Source organism: Mustela lutreola, chromosome 1 (genome assembly GCF_030435805.1).
Source record: "Mustela lutreola isolate mMusLut2 chromosome 1, mMusLut2.pri, whole genome shotgun sequence".
Taxonomy (NCBI): Eukaryota; Metazoa; Chordata; class Mammalia; order Carnivora; family Mustelidae; genus Mustela; species Mustela lutreola.
The window spans coordinates 19,813,053-19,822,297 of NC_081290.1; the positions used below are offsets into that span (position 1 = coordinate 19,813,053).

General features: G+C 39.1%; 1 pseudogene; it reads left to right on the forward strand.

Moving 5' to 3' along the window:
* Positions 1 to 239: 239 nt before the first annotated feature.
* On the forward strand, positions 240 to 873 carry LOC131832660 (rho GDP-dissociation inhibitor 1-like; annotated as a pseudogene).
* Positions 874 to 9,245: the final 8,372 nt, after the last annotated feature.

Here is a 9,245-nt window from a genome sequence, read left to right on the forward strand (position 1 = left end):
AAATGCACCAAACTGACACCTGATAGTAGACTTCCAGGCTTCAGAACTGTGAGAAAATAAATTTCTATTGTTAAAGCCACCCAATCTATGGGATTTTGTTATGGGAGCCTGAGCAGACGAAGACAAAGGTTATATAACACACTGGACAAAAATCTGACTAACGCAATAATTAATATAATTATATACTCAGTTAAGAACTTACTTGCTATTCTCTGAGCAAGGGAGCACAAGAGTGGTCCATGGAGTCTCCAATGTCCCAGACTCAGGTAGAGGTGAGCAGGGTGAAGCAAGAGCCTGTGGCAGAGCAGCTAGCACAGAGGGTAGCCAAGAATGAGGAGGATGAACACTCAGTTAGCTGTTAGCCCCCTGCCCAGAAGAGCAACCAGGAGATCCAGGAGCTGGACGAGGATGATAAGAGTCCATACAAGAGCAAGGACACTCTGCTGGGCTACGTAGCAGTGTCTGCTGACCCTTATGTACCCAGTGTTGTTGTGGCCTGCCTGACCCTGGTGTATAGCCTAGCCCTGGGTCCCCTGGAGCTGGACCTGACAGGTGATCTGGAGAGCTTCAAGAAGCAGTCCTTGGTGCTGAAGGAGGGCAGAGAAAAATCTCTCTCCAGTGAACTGGGAAATTATGTCTGGCATGAAGTACATCCAGCACACATACAGGGAAGGCATCAAGATTGACAAGACAAACGATCTGGTGGGAAGCTATGGGTCCCAAGCAGAGGAGTACAAGTTTCTGGCCCTCGGGGAAGAAACACCCAAGGGTATGCTGGATTGTGGCAGGTACAAGTCCTGCTTCCCAGATGACAAGACTGTTAACCTCTCCTGGGAGTGGAATCTTACCATCAAATAGGAATGGGAGGACTGAGTCCTGGTCAGGGAGATGAGCAAGCCTTCGGACAGATGAATGACATTTCTGATGTGCCCCACTCCCACTACCCCCACCCTCACCTCAACACCTTATCAGAGTGTAGACAGGTAGGCTCCCTGGCCAGCCCTCCCATCCCTCCTGGCCCTGCCTTCAGGGCCCAGCCTCCTCGATGGTCTCATCTTACTGCTTCTGCCTATTTCAGGGGAGAATTGGGAAGAGGGAACCTCCAGCACAGGCCTCCATCTCCCCTTCTGTAACCCTTCAGGTTCCTCTACCTGTCCTAAACTGATCCAAGGCCCTAGCTTTTCCAAGGGAATCATGGGGTGCTTAGGTCCATGTGGGTCTTCATAGTTGCCATGAATCTTCCTTTTCTTCTTCTGGGGTTGGATGGGAGCACGATTGGAGGCCTCTGGGGGGCCAGCCACCCTCCTGCTTTCACCTGTCTTGAGTCAATTCAACTACAGCTGTGGGTAACCATCTAACCATAATGCCTTAACATGTGGAACGTGTGCTGTAGGGGTCGATATGAAACTCTAAATCCCTATGTTTGCATGAGCATGGGGTCCCTTTTGGTCCCTGCCCCACTTGCAGTCCTGAGGGATGAGTGGGACATGCTGGTCTTTCTCTCTTGTCCACCAGAGACTAACCAGCTCCCTCTCCAGGCCAAGGCTATGGGGATGACTGCAGGGACTTGGGGAAAGCCAAACTGTCAAAACTGAAGTAGCTTCCATTCCCATCTGGAGGCCAAGTGTCCTCATAGCTCTGTCCTCTTTGTTCCAGTGGACAACAGTAGAGCCCACAACCCTAGCAGACAGTCCTCCCAGACACAGCCAATACCTGAGCCTTACTTGTCTACCTGGGCCTGTCGGCCTGGAGTTGTATGCATGGCTTGTCAGTATTTATTGCCTCAATATGGGCTGTCCTCTGGGCACCTGACCTGCCACCTCTCTCACCAGACTCGGTGGCACCATCCCTGCAGGCCCTTTTCAGATCCAGCCAGGACAACTGTGGGACTAAATGCCAAAGTTGGAGTCTTCCCCTGTGCCTCCCTCCCCCTTCCCTCCCCCTTTCTAGAGTGTTCAGGATCCTGACTTTGCTTCTCCTTTTCTACCAGGAAATAAATTCCTAAAAGGGCGGGGCAGGGAAAGAAACTTGCTACCTCACATGGGAATAATGGCAGTTCCAAGTGTTTCTTAAGTATTTATACCAGAGAACTTATAAAAGAATTAATTTAGATCAAACTAAACACATTCATGGATAAACATATTATTTTTATTTCATTTTCCAAATTTTTATTCAAATAAAAGTTAACATAGGGGCAGCTGGGTGGCTCAGTCACTAAGTGTCAGCCCCAGCTCATGATCCCAGGGCCCTCGGATCAAGCACTGCATCCGACTCCCTGCACTGCAAAGAGCCTGCTTCATTTTTCTTTTTCCTTTTCTTTTTTTTTAAATTATTATATCTTTTTTCAGTGTTTCAAAATTCATTCTTTATGCACCACACCCAGTGCTCCATACAACATATGCCCTCCATAATACCCACCATGAGGCTCACCCAACCCCCCACTCCCTTCCTCTCCAAACCCCTCAGTTTGTTTCTCAGAGTCCACAGTCTCTCATGGTTTGTCTCTCCCGTCTGATTTCCCCCAACTCACTTCTCTCCTTCTCCCAATATCCTTCATATTATTCCTTATGTTCCACAAGTAAGTGAAACCATGAGATAATTGACTCTCTCTGTTTGACTTATTTCACTCAGCATAATCTCTTCCCATTCCCATCTATGTTGATACAAAAATTGGGTATTCATCCTTTCTGATGGAGGCATAATACTCCATTTTATATATGGGCCATATCTTCTTTATCCATTTGCCCATTGAAGGGTATCTTGGTTCTTTCCACAGTTTGGCGACTGTGGCCATTGCTGCTATAAACATTGGGGTACAGATGGCTCTTCTTTTCACTACATCTATATCTTTGGGGTAAATACCCAGGAGTGCAATGGCAGGGTCATAGGGTAGCTCTATTTTTAATTTCTTAAGGAACCTCTGCACTGTTTTCCAAAGTGGCTGCACCAACTTGCATTCCCACCAATAGTGTAAGAGGGTTTCCCTTTCTCCACATCCTCTCCAACACTTATTGTTTACTGTCTTGTTGATTTTGGCCATTCTAACTGGTGTAAAGTGGTATCTCAATGTGGTTTTGATTTCAATCTCCCTGATGGCTAATGATGATGAACATTTATTCATGTGTCTGATAGCCATTTGTATATCTTCTTTGGAGAAGTTCATGTCTTCTGCCCATTTTTTGACATGATTATCTATTTTGTGTGTGTTGAGTTTGAGGTGTTCTTCATAGATCTTGGTTATCAGTTCTTTGTCTGTAGTGTCATTTGCGAATATCTTCTCCCATTCAGTGGGTTGCCTCTTTGTTTTGTTGACTGTTTCCTTTGCCATGCAGAAGCTTTTGAACGTGATTAAGTCCCAAAAGTTCATTTTTGCTTTTGTTTCCTTTGCCTTTGGAGACATAGCTTGAAAAAAGTTGCTGTGGCCAATGTTGAAGAGGTTACTGCCTATATTCTCCTCTAAGATTTTTGATACATTCTTGCCTCACATTGAGGCCTTTTATCCATTTTGAGTTTATCTTTGTGTATGGTGTAAGAGAATGGTCAAGTTTCATTCTTCTATACATAGCTGTCCAATTTTCCCAGCACCATTTATTGAAGAGACTGTCCTTTTTCCACTGGATAATTTTTCCCCCTTTGTCGAAGATTAGTTGACCATAGAGTTAAGGGTCCATATCTGGACTCTCTACTCTGTTTTACTGGTCTATGTGTCTGTTTTTGTGCCAGTACCATGGTGTTTTGGTGATCGCAGCTTTGTAGTAAAGCTTGAAATGAGGCAACGTGTTGCCTCCAGTTTTGTTTTTCTTTTTCAACATTTCCTTAGCAATTCGGGTCTCTTCTGGTTCCATACAAATTTTAGGATTGTTTGTTCCAGATCTTTGAAAAATGCCTATGGAATTTTAATTGGAATGGCATTGTAAGTATAGATTGCTCTGGGCAGTATAGACATTTTAAAAAATATTTATTTTTCTGATCTGTGAGCATGGAATGTTTTCCCATCTTTTTGTGTCTTCTTCAATTTCTTTCCTGAGTGTTCTGTAGCTCCTCAAGTACAAATCTTTTACCTCTTTGGTTAGGTTTATTCTCAGGTATCTTATGGTTCCTGGTGTTATAGTAAATGGAATTGATTCTCTAATTTCCCTTTCTGTATTTTCATTGTTAGTGTATAAGAAAGAACTGATTCTGTACATTGATTTTATATCCTATTACATTACTGAATTGCTGTATTAGTTCTAGTAGTTTGTGTGTAGAGTCTCCCTGTCCCACTCTCCCTCCACTGTTCCCTCCCTCTCTGTCTCTCTCTCTCTGTCAAGTAAATAAATAAATAAATTCCACTTAACATACAGTGTAATATTAGTTTCAAGGTGTAGAATTCAAAGATTCATCAAATACATGAAGCACTCATTGATCAGGGCACCTGGATAGCTCGGTTGATTGTGTCCAGCTCAGGTCTGGATCTCAGGGTCCTGATCAAACCCTGTATTGGATTCCACCCTGAGCATGGAGTCTACTTAATAAAACAAAACATACAGTACTCTGTGTTCATCACAAGTGTCCTCCTTAATCCCCATCATTTTTTCTAATATTCCCCTGTTCACCTCTTCTCCAGTAACCTCAGTTTTTTCTCTATAGTTAAGAATCTGTTTCTTGGTTTGCCTCCTTTCCCCCCATTATCTTCATTTGTTTTGTTTCTTAAATTCCACATATTAGTGAAATTATATTATTTGTCTTACTCTGACTGACTTATTTCACTTAGCATTATACTATCTAATTCCATCCATTCATGTCATTGCAAAGACAAGATTTCCATTCTTTTTATGGCTGAGTAATATTGCACTGTGTAGATATAACACAACATCTTTTTTTTTTTAATTTTATATTTTTATTTGACAGAGAGAGAAAGATCACATGTAGGCAGAGAGGCAGGCAGAGAGATAGGGGGAAGCAGGCTCCCCACTGAGCAGAGAGCCCAATGTATGGCTTGATTTCAGGACCCTGAGATCACAACATAAGCCAAAGGCAGAGAGACTTTAACCCAATGAGCCACCCAGGTACCCCATAACACAACATCTTTATACATTAATAAGTTGGTGAACATTTTGAGCTCTCTCCATAAGTTAGCTATTGTTGATAACATTGCTATAAACATCACGATATATATATCCCTTGAAATCAGTATTTTTGCATCCTTTAGGTAAATACATAGTAGTATAGTAATAGGATGGTAAGGTAGTCCTTTTTTAACTTTCAGAAGAACCTCCATACTGTTTTCCAGAGTGACTGCACCAGTTTGCATTCCCATCAACAGTGTGACAGAGTTCCTCTTTTCTCTGCATCCTCCCCAAAATCTGTTGTTTCCTGAGGTATTAATTTTAGCCATTCCTGATGAGTGTGAGGAGATATCTCACTGGAGTTTTGGCTTGTATTTCCCTGATGACGAGTGATATTGAGCATCTTTTCATGGGTCTGTTAGCCATCAGTAAGTCTCATTTGGAAAAATGTCTAAGCATATCGTCTGACCATTTTTAGTTGGATTTTTTTTTTTTTTTGAGTTGAGTTTATCAGTTCTTTATAGATTTTTGGACACTAATTATTTACCAGATATATCATTTGCCAATATCTCCTCCCATTGTGTAGGTTACCTTTTAGTTTTTCTGTTTCCTTCACTGTGCAGAAGTTTTAGTTTGGTTTGGGTTTGTTTTTTTTGTTTTTTTTTTTTTAATCTTGATGAAGTCCTAGTAGTTCATATCTACTTTGCTTCACTTGACTTGAGTAAAGGAAGTTGCTGTGGACAATGTCAAAGAGGTTACCGCCTATGTTCTCCTCTAGGATTTTGATGGTTTCCTGTCTCACACTTAAGTCATTCTTCCATTTTGAATTTATTTTTGTGCATGGTGTAGGAAAGAGGTCCAGATTCATCCTCTTACATGTTACTATCCAGCTTTCTGAACAACATTTGTTGGAGACTGTCTTTTTTCCCACTAAATATTTTTTCCTGATTCTTTGAAGATTAGTCGACCATATAGTTATGGGATGATTTCTGGGTTTTCTATTCTGATCTTTTGATCTATGTGTCTGTTTTTGTGCTAGTGGCATACTGTTTTGATCACTACAGCTTTGTAATATAGCTTGAAGTCTGGAATTGTGATGCCTCCAGATTTGCTTTTCTTTTTCAGGATTGCATTGGTTATTCAGGATCTGTTGTGGCTCCTTACAAACTTTAGGATTGTGTGTTCTAGATCTATGAAAAATGCTGATGATATTTTGATAGGGGTTGCATTAATTGTAGAGACTGCCTTTAGTTATATGGATATTTTAACAATATTTGTTCATCTAATCCATGAACACATAATATTTTTCCATTTTTTTATGTCATTTTCAATTTCTTTCACTACTGTTTTATAGTTTTCAGAGTATAGATCTTTTTCTTCTTTGGTTAAGTTTATTCCTAGATATCTTATCATTTTTGATGCACTTGTAAATGGGATTGATTCTTTGATATCCCTTTCTGATGTTTCATTATTGGTGTATAGAAATGTAACAGATTTCTCTGTACATTGATTTTTCTGTCCTGTGACTTTACTGAATTTGGGTATAAGTCCTAGCAAATTTTTGGTGGAATCTTTCAGTTTTCTATGTAGAATATCGTATCTTCTGCAAATAGTGAAAATTTTACTTCTTTCTTGCTGGATGCCTTTTATTACTTTTTGTTGTCTGATTACTGATATTAGGCTTCTAGTACTATGTTAAATAACAGTGGCGAGAGTGGACATCCCTGTCCTATTCCTGACCATAGAGGGAAAAGCTCTCAGGTTTTCCACACTGAGGATATTAACTATTGGTTTTTCATTTGTGGCCTTTTTATGTTGAAGTATGTTCCCTCTGTCCCTACTTTGTTGAAGATTTTTATCATGAATGGATGCTCCCTGTCAAGTGCTTTTACTGTATGTATTGAAAGGATCATATCATTTTTATACTTTCTTTAACTAATGTAGGTATAACACATTGATTGATTTGTGAATATTGAAACACCAGGAATAAATCCCACTTGATCATGGTGGGTGGCTCTTTTAATGTATTGTAGGATTCTATTTGCTAGTATTTTGCTAGTATTTTGTTGAGAATATTTACATCCAAGTTCATCAGGGATATTGATCTGTAATTCTCTTTGTTAGTGGAGTCTTTGTCTTGTTTTGAAATCAGGGTAATGTTGACCTCATAGAATGAATTTGGAAGTTTTCCTTCCATTGTTGTGTTTAGGTATTAACACTTCTTTAAATGTTTGGTGCGATTCCCTTGGGAAGCTACCTGGCCCTGGGCTTTTGTTTTTGGGAGATTTTTTGATCACTGATTTAATGTTTTTGCTTATTGTGGGGCTGTTCAAGTTTTCTATTTCTTCCTGTTTCAGTTTTGGTAGTTTTGTTTGTTTGTTTGTTTTGTTTTGTTTTTTAAAGATTTTATTTATTTGATAGAGTACAAGCAGCGGGAGCACCAGGCAGAAGGAGAAGCAGGATCCTGGCTGAGCAGAGAACCTGACATGGGACTTGATTCTAGGCCCCTGGGATCATGACCTGAGCCAAAGGCAGATTCTTAACTGACTGAGCCACACAAGCACCCTCAATTTTGGTAGTTTATATGTTTCCAGGAATTTATCCATTTCTTCCAGATTGTCCAATTTGTTGGCATATAATTTTTCATAATATTCTCTTATAATTATTTGTATTTCTGAGGTGTTGATTGTGATTTCTCCACTCTCTTATGTGATTTTTTTTTTTTTTAATTTACATTCCATCCCTTCTTTTGGTAGGTCTGGCTAGGAGTTTATCAATTTTATTTTAATAAAGACTTTATTTATTATTTATTAATTTATTTAAGAGAAGGAGAGTGCAGAGGGAGAGTGAAAGAAAGAAGTAGACTCCCTCCTGAGCAGAGTGTCCCATTTGGGGTTCCATCCCAGAACCCTGAGATCAAGACCTGAAGCTGAAGGCACACACTTAAGCAACTAAACCACCCAGGTGCCCTGGCATTTATCAAATGTATTACTCTTTCTAAAGATCCAGCTCCTGGTTTCATTGATCTGTTCTGTGTTTTGTTTTATTTTTAGTTTCTATTTCATTTATATACTCCTTTATTTATTTATATTGTTTCTAATTTTTATTATTTTCCTTCTTCTGCTAGCTTTAGGTTTTGTTTATTGTTCTTCTAGCTCTTTTAGGTGTAAGGGTAGATTGTTTATTTGCGATTTTTCTTGCTTCTTTAAGTAGGCCTGTATTGCAGTATACTTCCCATATGTGATCACTTTTGCTGCCTCCATGTTTTCGTTTTCATGTATTTTTTAACGTCTTCTTCATGTTTTCATTTTCATGTTTTCACATATTTTTTAATGTCTTTGATTTCCTGTTTGACCCATTTGTAATTTAATAGCATGTTTAATCTGCATGCATTGTGGTCTTTCCAAGTTTTTCCTTGTGGTCCACTTCAAGTTTCATAGTGTTGTGGTCAGAAAATATGCATAGTATATCTCAATCTTTTTGTACTTATTAAGCCCTGATTTGTGACCTAGTATGTCATCTATTCTGGAGAATGTTTCATATGCACTTGAAAAGAGTGTGCATTCTCCTGCTTTAGTATGAAATGTTCTGAATATATTAAATCCATCTGATCCAGTGTGTCATTCAAAGCCATTGTTTCCTTGTTGATTTTCTGCTTAGATAATCTGTCCATTGATGTAAGTGTGGTGTTAAAGTGCTCTACTATTGTTACATCATTATCAATGAGTTCCTTTATGTTATTGATTATTTTATTTTCATGATTCCATTTTGGGGTGTTAAATGTTTGCAATTGTTAGTTCTTCTTGTTACATAATCCTCTATATTATTATATGGTGCCCTTCTTCATATCTTATTACAGTCTTTGACTTAAAATCTAGTTCATCTAACATAAGTATGGCTACTTCAGTGTTCTTTTGACTTCCATTTGCCTGATAAATGTCTCTCCATCCCCTCAATTTCAATATGCATGTGTCTTTAGGTCTAAAATGAGTTTCTTGTAGGCAACTTATAGGTGTGTGTGTGTGTGTGTCTTTTTTTAATTCATTCTGACATCCTGTGTCTTTTGATTGAAGCATTTAATGCATTTAATTCAAGGGAATTATTTATAGATATACATTTAATATCATTTTATTACATTTTTTGTTGTTGTTTCCTGGAGACTTCCTCTGTTCTTTTCTAGTCTTTGTCACTTTGATC